Raw genomic sequence first — 13990 nt, forward strand, 5'->3', positions numbered from 1 at the left:
GACAGAAAACTCTTCCCTCCACAGGCATCAGCTGTCCTTTGCTGTTCCAAGCTGCTCTTACACCACATCAGACTGACAAGGTGGTGGGGTTGCTGAACCAGGCCCCTTCCACAAAGTGAGCACTGAAAGGTGGGCTCTAATGTGGATCATGACCACCCTTTCTTTTCCTACAGTTGATGCTAATGTTCTGTGGACCAAGATATGTCCCTCTTCACAGGCCTTTCACATCACTTTGCTTCAATCCAGCAGTTACAAAAGATTTTCAGTTATCCAGGAATGAGTGTCAGATCACCATCCCCTTTATATAAAAATCCTTGCATATAACTCCCCTTTAAAGTAGTTAAATATTATTATTCCCATTTCACAGATTTAGATGCTGTGGCACAAGAACAGCACAAATCTGTGCAAAAGAGCAATAGCAAATCACAGAAAAGAAAATTATCATTTTTTTATAGTCTTCTGTACCTTACTATTTGCATGAATAAAGAGTCCTCACATTTCTAGTCAGTCTTCCTGGAAGGCATTTTCAGAGAGGGAGGGAAAGACATGAGAAAAAAATATCTTCTTGTTTTCAGAGAAAGGTCTAATAAAGAAGTGTCATGTACTTAAGGGTGAGGGAAATTACATTATCCAGCTTTGTTGAAAGCTTGCTAGTTGAGCAATTGGTTAAGTGCAGACAATTCAAAGGTGAGCAGCAGTAGTGGTAAGTGGTTTGAAAAGGAACAGAGATATATTTGTTCAAAAGAAAAGACCTAGAAGAAAGGCACAGCAACAAAGGGATGTTAAAAAAAGAGATGGTGATCAGTGATCTATTCCCCTATTAACCATTCATGACATGAATCAGCCCTAGTCTTTAAGGGGGAGTAGTCAGAGTTTAGAGTAAATAAATGAAAAGAGAACCTATAACCCAAAGAATAACCAAGCAAAAGAAAACATTAGTAGAAATCACTAAATGTAATAACGTGGTGGTAGAATTCAGGTCTGGAATCAGACACCTGAATGTTGGTGACTACAGTATAAGTATGCCCAAGCTTCCATTTTATCCAGCAAATCAGAAGATATACTCAACAGATCAGATGTAAATGACTACTTTGGTGTCACTACAGATCTCTCCAGGCTTCGTTGTCTGTATTGACTAGATCTCAGCTGACTGTAATGGGAGCTCAGAGGTGTAAAGAGCATGTAGTCACCTAGTTTAGGAGGTGTCTAAATATGGACCTGACTCCTACCCGATCTACTCCTTCAAGAAAATTTAAGAACAATGAAATAAATCCTGAAGTGATAAAGCAAATTAACTTAATGAGTAATCTATGTCTGTTTAAAGTTCCAAGACTGTAACGTTGATACTCTCTATAATGCCTACTTCTTGATTTATGCATCTGCAATAGTCATTCTTTGTTGAACAACTTTTCTGTGCTCTGCACGCACTGATCCCTTGTGTCCCTCATACTGAAATCAGAGGGTATCAATAGTGCTTATAACTGTACAATTGTAGCTAGGCACATTCATGGAAGAGTGGGACATGTCCCTGACAAGTAAATAAAAATCTTTGGAGAAGTTTTTTAGAAGAGTCAATTAACCAGTGCACAAGGTCTCAGTCTTGTGAATAAAAACTGAACTGGAGACCTTTCCACTGGGGCTGATCAAAGAGAACAAAATACCAACAAGCAGAAAACATCAACAAGCAACCTGAGACCTGCAGGAGGTTGCCAAGAAGAAGGTCAAACTCCCTAAGGTTTCCTTGCAGGTCATGTGAGGGCATCATCCCTGAAGGGTCTGCTGTCTGCATAAACTCCCTGCACCAACTCCCCTTAGATGGCACAGGGCAAATGGTGAAATGCTGCCCTATACTACCCTGCAATTTTCCTTGGTTTCTCAACGTCTTTATTGGAGTGGGCTTTGCCAAGGCATGAAAAGCCCCTCTTGACCAAACAGTTCAATTTAGGTTTTGTTCTTCCTCGTCTACACATATTTTCAGATGGGTGAACCTACATATACCTTGAGGGAGGAAGTCTTTGGATCACGGAATAAGTTGCTTATGGCTGTTCCCAAGACACTTCTGTAAAACTGTAGCGGACATACTGCAGAAATGTGTAATCAACAGAGACTCTAGAGAAACTGTGCCACACTTTTCATCTTGATTTTTAAGAATCACTTTGCCAGAATCATCAAGCTTGGCTTTAACAACATCTACAATTAATATCATAGAGACTTTATTGTCTTAAGCATTGAACTTAATTGCATGAGAAAAGGGTTGTAAAAAGCAGTGGGTTGAGCCTTTCTGGAGTACATGAGCCTTTGTTATGCTTAAGGGAAGTAGATAAAGATGGTATTGTTTTCTATGGAAAAAATGACAATGTTCATAATAGATGTAATTATTGTAGATGCCACTCTAGAAAATGAGAATTAGCACCCCTCATTACGATGAAGATCTCTGAGGAGAAATGCCTTCATTCTTACTTCAGTTCACAATGGACAGTCTATTTGCAGCTGTTCTTTCTTATGCATTATCAAGACTATGGCAAGTAATTTAAAAATATAGAAGGAACTGAAATGTCTAATATGTTCAAACTTGAGGCATTATGAGGTTGCCTTTTAGCTTTTACTACTTACTGATGCAAAATATAATATGAGCTATATCAACTTTTTTAATTTGAATTCAAGCAGTTACCATTCCTACTTACCCCATCCTTGGGTCCATATTCCATTTAGGCATCTGGTGTTCTCAAAAAGAAACAAGGCCAGATTACACACGAGGTTTTGGAGCCTCCCTTTGTTTAGCTATTGGCTATAAAACATAGCTAGAGTCTCATCCAAAATTATAGATAAACCAATGTTTAGGAGAGTCATGACTTATTATAATGGTGTCTAATTAGTTGTTGACTAAGAAGTGTTATAAAGTTTGTGGCAATGTAAAAAGGAAAAAAAACTTTTTCCACACGCATCTTGTAGGAAGGACATTTTATCCGATTGTTTTCTAAATACTATTGTCCAGAACAACATGAAACCACATATGTAGCACATGCATCTGTGCACATGTAGGACTGCAAGATACTGATGTTCCTTTACTGTGGTCGGAAAATAAAGCGTCTGAAGACTTAAGTACCTGAAGCCACATTACAAAATCTTGGCACAGCTTGATGATTAACAGTCTATTGCCAGGTATCAAAGGAGATGCCTTTCTCACAAGCCAGTTGGCTATCACAACCTTAATGCCTTCTTGCCCTGTGCTCCCTGAGCTGTAGAAGGCTTATTCTAGGGCTGCCAGTTTGCATTTTCATGCTTTCCCAGTATCATGTTGGCTTCATAAACACTTAGCTCATCCTGTAGCATGCTGGGAAGTGGTGGAACCACCCTGCCTGTTTTGGCATGGCACCTGTTAACTGCTGCTGCGTTTATCTTTTAGGTGAAAAATTGTATTCCTCCATAAAATACTTAAAAAGTTATTAATAAAATTATTTTTTTAAAGTAACATGATTAATCATGAAACCAAGTGCAGCTGATGCTCACACTGTATGGCATGGGTGCAATGAATCAGCTCACATGAGCACCAGTAAGTTGTATGGGAGTGGGTGGGAGCGTGTGTCTGGGGATAAGAGCTGCAGGGAACAAGTCTGTTCCTTGACTGCACTGGCCAGCTGCTAAATCTGCCAGGCTACATCAGGAAACAATCTCTTGATGCTGCTTTGTCATTTGAGCTATCTTTTAGCTTAGGTAATAGGAACTACACATCCCAAATTCAGTGCCTTTGTCTATACTGAGTACAAGCAATGGTTAATAATTCCAGATCCTCTGGAGTCTAACACAATTTTTTATCTCCTGAATGAAAAGCACATTAAAATTACATTCCATTGTGAAACCCAACCAAGTAGCAAAGACATGCAGTGAAAGCAGAAGTTACAAAAAAAATTGTATTACCTTCCCATTTTAGAATCAAATAATCAGAAAATCATTTAGGTTGGAAACGACCTTTGAGATCGCCAAGCCCAACTGTTAACCCAGGACTGCCAAGGCCATCACTAATTCATGCCCCTAAGCACCATATCTATGTGTTTTTTAAACACCTCCAGGGATGGTGATTCCACCACCTCCCTGGGCAGCCTGTTCTAATGCTTGATGACCATTGCTGTGAAGAAATTTCTCCTAATATCCAATCTAAACCTCCCCTGGCATAACTTTTTATCTGGGAGAAGAGACCAACCCCACCTGCCTACAGCCTCCTGTCAGGTAGTTGCAGAGAGTGATAAGGTCCCCCCATCTTGTTGACATGAACATTTAAGCTTGCAAGTGATACTGTCCAGCCCCACAGTAATCCATTATATGTGTCTAATACATGGAAAAACAAATTCTGTAGTTTTGAAATTTTGTTTCTTCCAAATCTCATGATGATTTTTTTTAATTTATTCTTTATTAAACAATTGTAGAGAAGAAAAATATCCGTTTATATGGAAATATGACACGTATCTCAACAAAAAGCTTTGTAATGTCTTCTAGTATATTGGCTTCCACAAATTTCAGTCAGTTTGGACAGGAAGGACAGACATATCTATTGGAGACTGATTCCATAATGACATAATTTTAAGCTACTCCTTATTTTGACAGAATAGAAAATGAGCACAAAGCAGCTCCAACAATTCAATTTTGTTCTAAAATATCAGAACGACCATATCTGTCTGTAATGTCTGTGATGCTATGCCCTGGTACACTTTCACTTCTTTAGGACTGCTTTGACTCATCTGTGGTTGGATCTTCAGGTAACTGCTCCACACTGTTTCTGCTTTCTGCTCATTTAGATGTTTCTTTTTCCATTTTGTTAATTTTTTTCTGCTTCAGAAATTACCAGGCAACTTCAGCAAAATACACATTTCTCAGCAGTACTGGTTATTGCAGTTAATCACATGGAAAATTTCAAAAGCAAGCTCATGTGCCATTTGTTTTTTAGCTTTATATAACTAAATCACTGCAGATCAACAAGATGGAAAAGAGCTAGGAAGTTGTCTGTTTTGGTCAAAACAAGGAATACACCTTGTCAGAGACTGACAAGACTGCAGTACTAAACAGCACAAGATGGATAAAACTTCCCCTGGGAAGTTTCTATAAGTGGGAGTAATGATCTCTTTCTGATAATTAATTCCCTTTTAATAGGCTGGTAGGTAGGTACTTAAAGACCTTAAGCCTAGTCATAAATATTAATCCAAATTTTATATCTTAATTTAAATTATCTCAGCAATGGCATCAGTGACTTGACAATGGCCAGCTTAGAATTTGTACTGCCATCATGATCAGATGGTTTAAAACCATTATCTGGACCACAGAGTCTCTCTATTACTTGTGAAGCTTGTAAGGACATTTTTAGAGTCCTCCTACAGGCAGTTCAGAGTACTAAGGAAAGTTAGTAAAACTTTCCTTAGTACCCTAAAAGTTCTGATCCTCAACAAGAAAGAAAAATCAGCTTCAAATGAATAAGTACATTCAGAGCTCAGGAAAGGTACTAGCGTGACGAATTGAGAACCTGGAGTTCTTTATTTAAACAGAGATGACTGTACTGCAGACCAACTGGCAGAAGTGTCTCATCACTGTAGGGGGCTGAAACTGTTTCATTCCCCTTAGTCATTTCACCTTTGTCTGCCTCCCTCAGTCAGCAAGCGTTGCTAGTCAGTGGCAGCTGTGATAATGCCTCTTTTTCTTTTCTTTTTTTTTTCTTTTTTTTTTTTTTTGATTCTTTATTAGACACCTTTCTCTTTAGCAAGGAGCTGAGAATGCAGGAGGCACAGGCCACCAAAACCTGATCGATGAGCTATCAGTCCCATTCACTGTCAACCAGCACAGAATCTGAACAGCCTGGTTTAGAGATCAAAAAACCCACAACACAGATTTTCGGAAAGTAGTTTGATCACTAATGAATCCAAAAGCCATCTACTAGAGAGGGGAAAAAGAGGTTTCCTTCTCACCAATTTCTTCCAAGGAAAGCTCCCATGCCTGAAGTCCTGACACTCTTTGGGATTGTTTTTCCCCTGTATAAATTGCAGTTCAGGGCCTAATTCCCATCTCTGTAGCACTGGCTGTAAATCTCATTATTCTATTCTAGTCCATGTGACTACTCCAGATTTGCAAGGAATGGGAGAGAAAGCGGAGGATTACTTTTATCTTGGTTTTACCTTAGATTTCTACTTGAAAACAAACTGTGGGGGTTATGCTGCAATGATAAGAAACAAACATCCGCAAACCTGAAGGAATAACATCTAAAATCTGACAACTAAAATGTGTTTTCTACTGCAAGTGGGTTAAGCAGATGGGGTGTTTTGAGACAAGAAGATACAGAAAATTCCTGTGCTGGTCCTGTGATGTGCTTCCTAGTACTTACAAAATCATAAGTGCATGTAAATATTGCTTCCTCCCCACCCCACATAAGGAGGAAAAGTCTGTTAATGAACTTAGAAGACCTGCTACTTTCTACTACTAAAACCTACTACTAGAGAGGCCACCTACTGAATCACAATTCGGGTATGGATCATGAAGAGCAATGTAAAGCTTGCATGTTCCCTCACTTCTTTGATTAAGCAGTATGTTATACTTTGTGTTTGGTCCTCTAAGTACCGAAGGAGCAATGCTGTGAACAAATTTCCATTGGGATCACTGTTCGTTAAAGAAAGGTACCAAGATGAAATAAAGTCTGGATAACTCTGAAACCTTTCTGAGCATCTCACATTTCACAGGTTGTTTCCTATTAAAAAAGAAAAAAAAAAGAAAAAAAAAAAAGAAAAGAAAAAAAAAGCTGACTAAAATGCAATATCTAACCAGAGGTTCACACAGAATTTTTAATTGTGAAGTTATTGCCCTTTAAAAATAAAGCCTCAATTATTGTGATCATAATTTTTTATGTATGAAGCATTTAAAACTACTTTTAAAATGAAAAAAGAAAGTCATGTGAACTCTAAAATTCAGATTATTCTTTTTTTAAACCAAATCTGCACTTTATCCTCATACCAATTTAGAGAGATTTTCATATTCCTAGCACCAATATATATATCTATAAAAAAAAGACTTTATAGTATTTAACCCTCTTAAAGTGTCCTTTCCAATCCCAGTACAATCTGCTCTTACTTTAGAGGTTGCAAAGTACTGAATAGTTGATTAAAATCTAGATCTGTAAAATTTTGATGAAATCTACACCACATTTAAGCTTTTTTTTATTATTTATTATTAAAAAAAAAAGAGTTAATCGATCTGCAGAGAGCTTAAAGTTGTGGAAAATAGAGATTGTTACAGAGGCAAGTGTGAAAAAAATCCTCTGGAAGTAGAGGTAGACAGGAAACAAATGGTCAAAAAATAGTTCTCTAATGGAAAAAGAGATTAAGAGAGGATTACAGTTTTCCCACAGATAACAGACAGGAGTAACTAAATATGCCAACAATAGAGTGAAGACTAAGGGGTGTCTTATTCTAGAGCCCTGAGACCCACATTGGAAAAAAAAGAATGTGTGTTCATACCCAGAAAACAAAACAATTCTCTTCTCACCTGCACAAATGGTTCTTTAGGGTGGTTGAGCTCAAATTCTCTGTGGAAATTGAATGAAATAATATCCAAATTGTTTTGACTTTCAAAATGAGCTTCAATTGAATTGAATCTCCTATGGGTGATTCTCCTATGGAGTGGAGTGGAGGAGTGGAATCTCCTATGAGAAAGAGGTTAGCTGAAAAGTAGGTGTCCAGTAAGCGAGTGCGAGGACTTGCAGGGAAGAATTGTCTGCTAGGGTGTTCTTAGACAGGACTCTTCTCATCAGACCATTTAATGAAGAAAACCAAACCAAACTTGTAATTATGCCTGGAGATACCTGCCTTCGTATCACCTTGATGGGAAGCATCCCCAGAAGCCCAGTAGACTGGGTACGATGCCAGCCTGGACCTTCTCGCCTGAGTACTCTTTGCAAGACTAGAGGCAGACAGTGGCTGTTCCCCACCAACTCTTAATTGCTCCTTCTTCTACCTTTCACCTCCTTTTCCTTTGCCGGTGTGCTAGACACCCAAGAAAATATTCTTAAGACTTAGGGAAGACACAGAGAAGGACTTTTATTTCCATGTAAGAGAACCTTCCCTTGGTGGAATTTGAAACGATGCCTGCAGAGAAAGGGGTCTGCCTGCTAAAGGGTTAATGCATTGTAGCTTTAGTACCTTTTAGCACTAGGTAACCCCAATGAAATTGCACAAATGTAGTGCTAAAGCAGAAGAATCTCTATTTGGCTTCTCAGAGCTTAAAACCCAGAGGTTTCCTTTCTGAGTTGAGTGTAGTCCCTCCCAAGGGCTTAGCGCAGCAGTGGCTGTGCAGCTTTGCTGGTGAGCTCTGTGCACCAGGTAGGGAGTTTTCTTTTCATGAGCAATGCAGCACCCGCTACAGTGAGAACAAGTACAAACACCTCGCCAGGGGATGAATATAAGCATCACACAGACCTGGACTGATTTCACTTATCAACTCAAACAACTACAGAGAAGACTTCTTTCACAAGATACCATCAGATGCTCTAAATCTACCAGAAATAACATAAATAAAATGTTTCAGAGAGAAATGTTTCAGAGAGACTTTATCTAATTCTTTTTTTTAAAAAAAAAAACAAAACAAAACACACAAAAAAAAACCCCAAAAAAACCCACTAGTCCAATCCACAGGTTATTAGTGTTAGTATCATACTGTGTAACAAAGTTGCTTAGCTTGAAAGCAGCCTCCCACCCATATTTCCCTATTGCTTAATTCAGACTTCATCAGTCTCAGGGGTCTAGAGAGGTCTTGGATGGAGAGCAGAAGTGTGGCCATGACATAGAAATTTCTTAATTATGAGTAAAATTACTTTTCTATGAATAGCAGTACTGTAATGTGATCTTATTACAAGATAAGAAGTAAGCACTGGCCTGTTTTTTTAAGTCATTTAGCTACTTAAATTCTGTGATGTTCCTTTCCTAGACATTTTAAGGATCCATTTCCAGCTTCAGTCATAAGAAATTTTGTAAGTCAAATATTAACCTCCTTGCATAATTGTTTTCAGCTATGTATATCTTGGCATATGTATGTGTGGTAGAGGAAAAGGCAGAGCAGCAAAGTTACCTGACAGACTCTACAATTATAAATGGTGGTATTTGAGCATTTAAAATGTTAGACAAATTTCAAGTAAATATGAATTACTGGAGAAAGAGGAGGTAAGGACACCAGAAGTACATTGTAAATTCAGTTCTTCATAAAGTCATCATTTCAATGTGTCTGGATTTAATATGTCATTCATGTAAAACTTGGGGATTTTGTATGATGATCAATAGAAATGAAAATGAAATTTAATGCAGGTTCCTACTCTTCATTAAGGCAATTTCACAGCATTTTTGCAATGAAGGAAATTGCATACTAATTGTTTTTGAAAGTTTTGCAGTAGCTAATTAAAGAAGTAAGTTATACTTTCTATTTTCATTGCCCAGATATGACAAAAGGAGGATCACCTGCTGTGTCCTTACAACAAAATCAAGGTAAAAAGGAAGACAGTGTTTTTGAAGTGGTTATTAACAAAGTACAGCACTGTATGTTAACTTTTTTAAACTCCCAGATGTCAAATCAAAATATTGACCCAAAATTTCAAACAGGCAGTGGAAAGTGATGATATCGTTGGAATGAAAGGGACTTAAAAGTAAGAATCTCATATTTGTTTTTTATTCATATTTACAGGGTGTTGAAAACAAAACTGCAGGGCATTTTATGGCTACAGTTTTTGGTTGGTTAACTGTGTATCTTAAAGACAAGCAGCTAACTACAATTCATTAGAAAATATTCTAATAGTATTTTCATATCTATTGATATTCTGAATAATATATTCATATAGATGAAAATATATTAATTAGAAAATATAAATTAATTATTTGATCAATAACTGGTAAACTGAGACTCTTTTTATGACACATTATTTTGTGTGTGCTACCTTCTCTAGCTTGCTTCTCCAGAATGTCTACCTTTCTATACTGTTTTCCTGGTAGCCACCAGCAGTGAAGTCTCATTTAACTAAGCCAAGCTCTGAAATGTCTTAGCTCTTCACCAAAATTCAAATTTTGTAGTGAAAATTGGGAAAGAAATAGACACAGATGTTCCCCCAGTTTCACAGAGTGCTGGGATTTCTAAGTGGTGACACACATATTATACCATACAGTTAAGTGCACAAACATCATTAGCAATGACTGCTGGAGTAATTCTCCTTTGTATCCACAGTACTGTTCATTTTATTAATAGAGTAATTAGAGTTAGAAAATTCATTGTAATTGAAAATGCTAATATGTACTTGTTAACAACCCCAGGTGCTTACAAATAATAAAAAAATACTTAAAAACTCAGATACGTGGTGAATTAGTCCCTTTTGAAAATACAGCTCAAACTGTCTGAAATACTGCTGAAAATTTTACTCAGAAGTCTTGTTGAGAGTAAACAGTGATGGGGGAGGAAGGATCAAAAAGCCTAACTGTACAGAGTTTTTGAAACATGGAAACTGGAAATTAAGTCATTTAATAGCTTTGAAAAACTTTGCCCAGGCTCCTTAAAGTCTTTTCCATCATAAAGGTCTGCACTTCACCCTCTTCCTTCCTGAGCGGTAAGTGAATGAATTGCAATTACCGTAAAAGCTGAACTTATACCTGAGGATATTTTCTGTGGACAATGAACCAACTGAGTTAATACAGATTTACGGAGACAATGCATGGCACGCAGGCATGTCTGCACAGCAAAATGGCTTTGACCGTCAAATCAGAAAACCTCACTGCAATACTGAAACAGGGCAAGGAGTCCTTAAACTCTGAAAACCTCACAAAAGGAAGAGAGCGCTGAAAAATAACATTTGGCAAACAAACTATCTCACCTAACTGTCCAAATTTCAGCTCAGAGTAGCACAACCAACAACAAAAACAATGTTTTTCATCTCTGGTGGGATATTGGTGGTTTCACCTTGTATTTTCATCACACTTAACAGAAAAGTATGATGGCAAATGAACAAATTAAACTGCTTTCACTGAAAAAAATTCAGCTTGTCTATATGAAATTTATCAGGATGTACAGAACAATCTCTTGCTTGTCACTACAAGACAGAAGCTGATACAATAAAAACTTTGTATTTGTATTCCAGAAAATCTGCAAATATTAAGGGATTCCTAAAAATCTCTGAAATGCAAAGAGATTCCTACTTATCAGTATTATTGTTCCCTTGCACAGCTCCACATCTGATGGCACCACTCGTTTGTCTCTAAAACATAGATTATAAAATGTTTGGCTTGCAGTTGGGTGACTTTCCATGACTGGCTTTTTTAGGCATTACACAATACTGAATAATGACAGCAATAGCATTTAGAGTTATTAGAATGACAGATGATTGGAGATGACAAATCTAAAGGATACCAGGAATTTGGAAGGGCCATTTTGAGAGTACAGAAACTTGCTTTCTTAGTTTTAACAATACATGGTAATGAACTGAAGTATATCTGAAGCATTTATATAACCTTTAAAATTACAAAAAATTGGATCCTTATTCTGCAATTATTTATTGAAGAACATACCACCCCATGGTTTTAACTCATGTTTTTTCTTACTTTAATTTTACTGGTCTTCTGATTTAAACAAAGGACAAAACCAGACCCTATGGGACCTATCCGGCAAGCTGTCATACCTCCTATGCTGCATCATATGTATGACCTGTCAATACAATTACCCATTGTAATTAATTATTATTTTCAATTTAAGAAGTAGAAGCTGTGTGGGGTGGAAACAAACCTTGAGAGAGATTTTAATTACATCACCCATTTATATAAAAAGTAGCAGTACCATCACTGAAAGCCACAAAAAGCTTGACCCTGCTGTAAGAAACCTTAAGTTTAGACAGTTCATGAGAAGTGGAGGAGAAACAAATCAGAATGGAACAGAATTTGGAATTTCTGAAAGTATTGCTTGGGAGAATTACACAAATAAGTATTCCTATATTTTCTCTTCACATATGTAGCTCCTTAGCCATATTTTTAGAACTTTTCAGAAGCCACATCACAATATTGGTCTGCACACACTTCTCTACACCCTCCCCCCCCGCCCTTCCCCCCCCCCCCCATAAACCAGAGCTATTTTCTATAAAGTCACAGAGTGAAGTTATTAAACTTCATCATGATTTAATCCTTACTTTTTAAAATGTGATATGCATTAACAGGTAATATGATTTTTACATTCATGTCAACTACAGATCTCCTGTATCATGAAATACATGATTTCAAGACAGAAAAATGTTAGCAGTCACTGAATTACTGCCTGTGGATACTGATCAAGTGAACATGAACAAGCTGCTCAGGAAAAGCAGTCACCTAAAATGTGACATTGCCAGTCTTCTTAAAGAAGTTATGTTTAGAAACTGCTTAAATGAGCCACTACTTCAGAAGCAAAGGGAAAGAATGAAAGACTGAGGGAAACAGGCTCTCCATTCCTCAAGACATTCTAGTATTGGAATATTTTGTCATTGTTGTCCCAAATATAAACAAAAAGCTGAAATGTATGTTACATGTATTTAGAGAGAGAGAGAGAGTTGTGGTAATAACACAGTTTCAGAGTTCCAACAAATTAAATCAGATGTATTTCAAAATGTTTTGTTCCTAAATTTTGGGTTAGTTTATCATTGAATTGAGATCTTTCATTTGGTGTCTTGATGTCTGTATTTTTATGTGGCCTGAATTTTCCTTTTCCTTGGCCTGAATACCTTTTCTCTTATGCATTTCCAGTCATACGATGCCTATGACACACTACACTGGTTATAGGGGAGTCTCAGCCGCAGTGAGGTAACTCTCCAGGAAGCTCTGCCTTCAGGGGACAGCACCGCTCTGAAGCCTTGCAAGGCACTGGGCCAAGACAAAATGTGCAGTTCAACACTGACTGATTAAAAACAAATATTTCAGTCCCAACTCCTACTTCCCACCACCACCAAAAAAAAAAAAAAAAGTCTGACTTCTTAAACCCCATCCAAATGCAAACATTCCGTCTTCATTTTCTGAATAGGAGATAAAATTTCAGCAACATTGAATTTCTCAAAAAAAGGAGTTGTCTGTAGAAATTTAATTTCTCATGACAGAATAAATTAATTCTAACGGATAATTCTCAGAATCATCTGGAATGGGAATCTTTTGCTAGCTTATTATAAAGATTTTTACAACAAACTCTAGAAAACAATGATCAAAGTAAAACTTACAAAATACTAGTTTATAAAAGATTGGACAAGAAGAAAAATGTAAAAAACCTCTAAACTCATAAAACCCCACCAAACATAAAAATGTGCTTCTAGACTTAAAATGAGAATAGAGCATCCTTGATAGCATCCCTCAAAGCCTCTGTAGTCAGCAACGGCTGGAGAGATGTGCTGGCATAGGTAACTCGCATTACTCAGCACAGTCATGCATTCATACTGAGTCATTAGTCAGTAGAGTCTAGAATGGGACACCTTGCTAGATCTCTGTATAAAAGTATGGCTTTCAAGAAGTAAATGAAATAAAATTGAGAAGCAATATACACATCTATGCAACAGGACAAAATGAATTGGCTAAGTTCATTTGAAAATGAAATAGCAGTGTAACATATACTTTATATATATAGACAGAGAGATATACACACACATACATACTGGTTGTATTTTGATCTTAATGCAAGTTTTCAAACAGTGAGTGAACCTTCTGATATTCCAGTGTGAATGCAACATATGTATAGCATGCTACATCTCATTTCTGCTCCCTTGGTACAAAACAATAAGCAGCAAACTTCTTTTTATTCAGTGCCTGTTATTTTGGATTGGGCAAGATGATCTATCTAAGAGCAGCCATGCCCGCTCAGATCAAAAGTTCACCTAACTCAGTATGCTGTTGCAGACAGTGGCCAAAAGGAGATTTATAGGGAGGACTTTAAGAACAGAGAAAGCATCTAGTGATGCTTCCCTGCAGTGGCCTTCCAGTTCCAA

At 37.3% G+C, this 13990-nt stretch overlaps 1 protein-coding gene across 2 annotated transcripts in view; it reads right to left on the reverse strand.

The window, feature by feature from the left end:
* ADCY8 (adenylate cyclase 8) overlaps positions 1-13990 on the reverse strand; it is a 131010-nt gene that overhangs the window by 85765 nt on the left and 31255 nt on the right. The gene's annotated exons all lie outside the window — the stretch shown is intronic.

This window comes from Falco naumanni, chromosome 3, assembly GCF_017639655.2.
Source record: "Falco naumanni isolate bFalNau1 chromosome 3, bFalNau1.pat, whole genome shotgun sequence".
Classification (NCBI taxonomy): Eukaryota; Metazoa; Chordata; class Aves; order Falconiformes; family Falconidae; genus Falco; species Falco naumanni.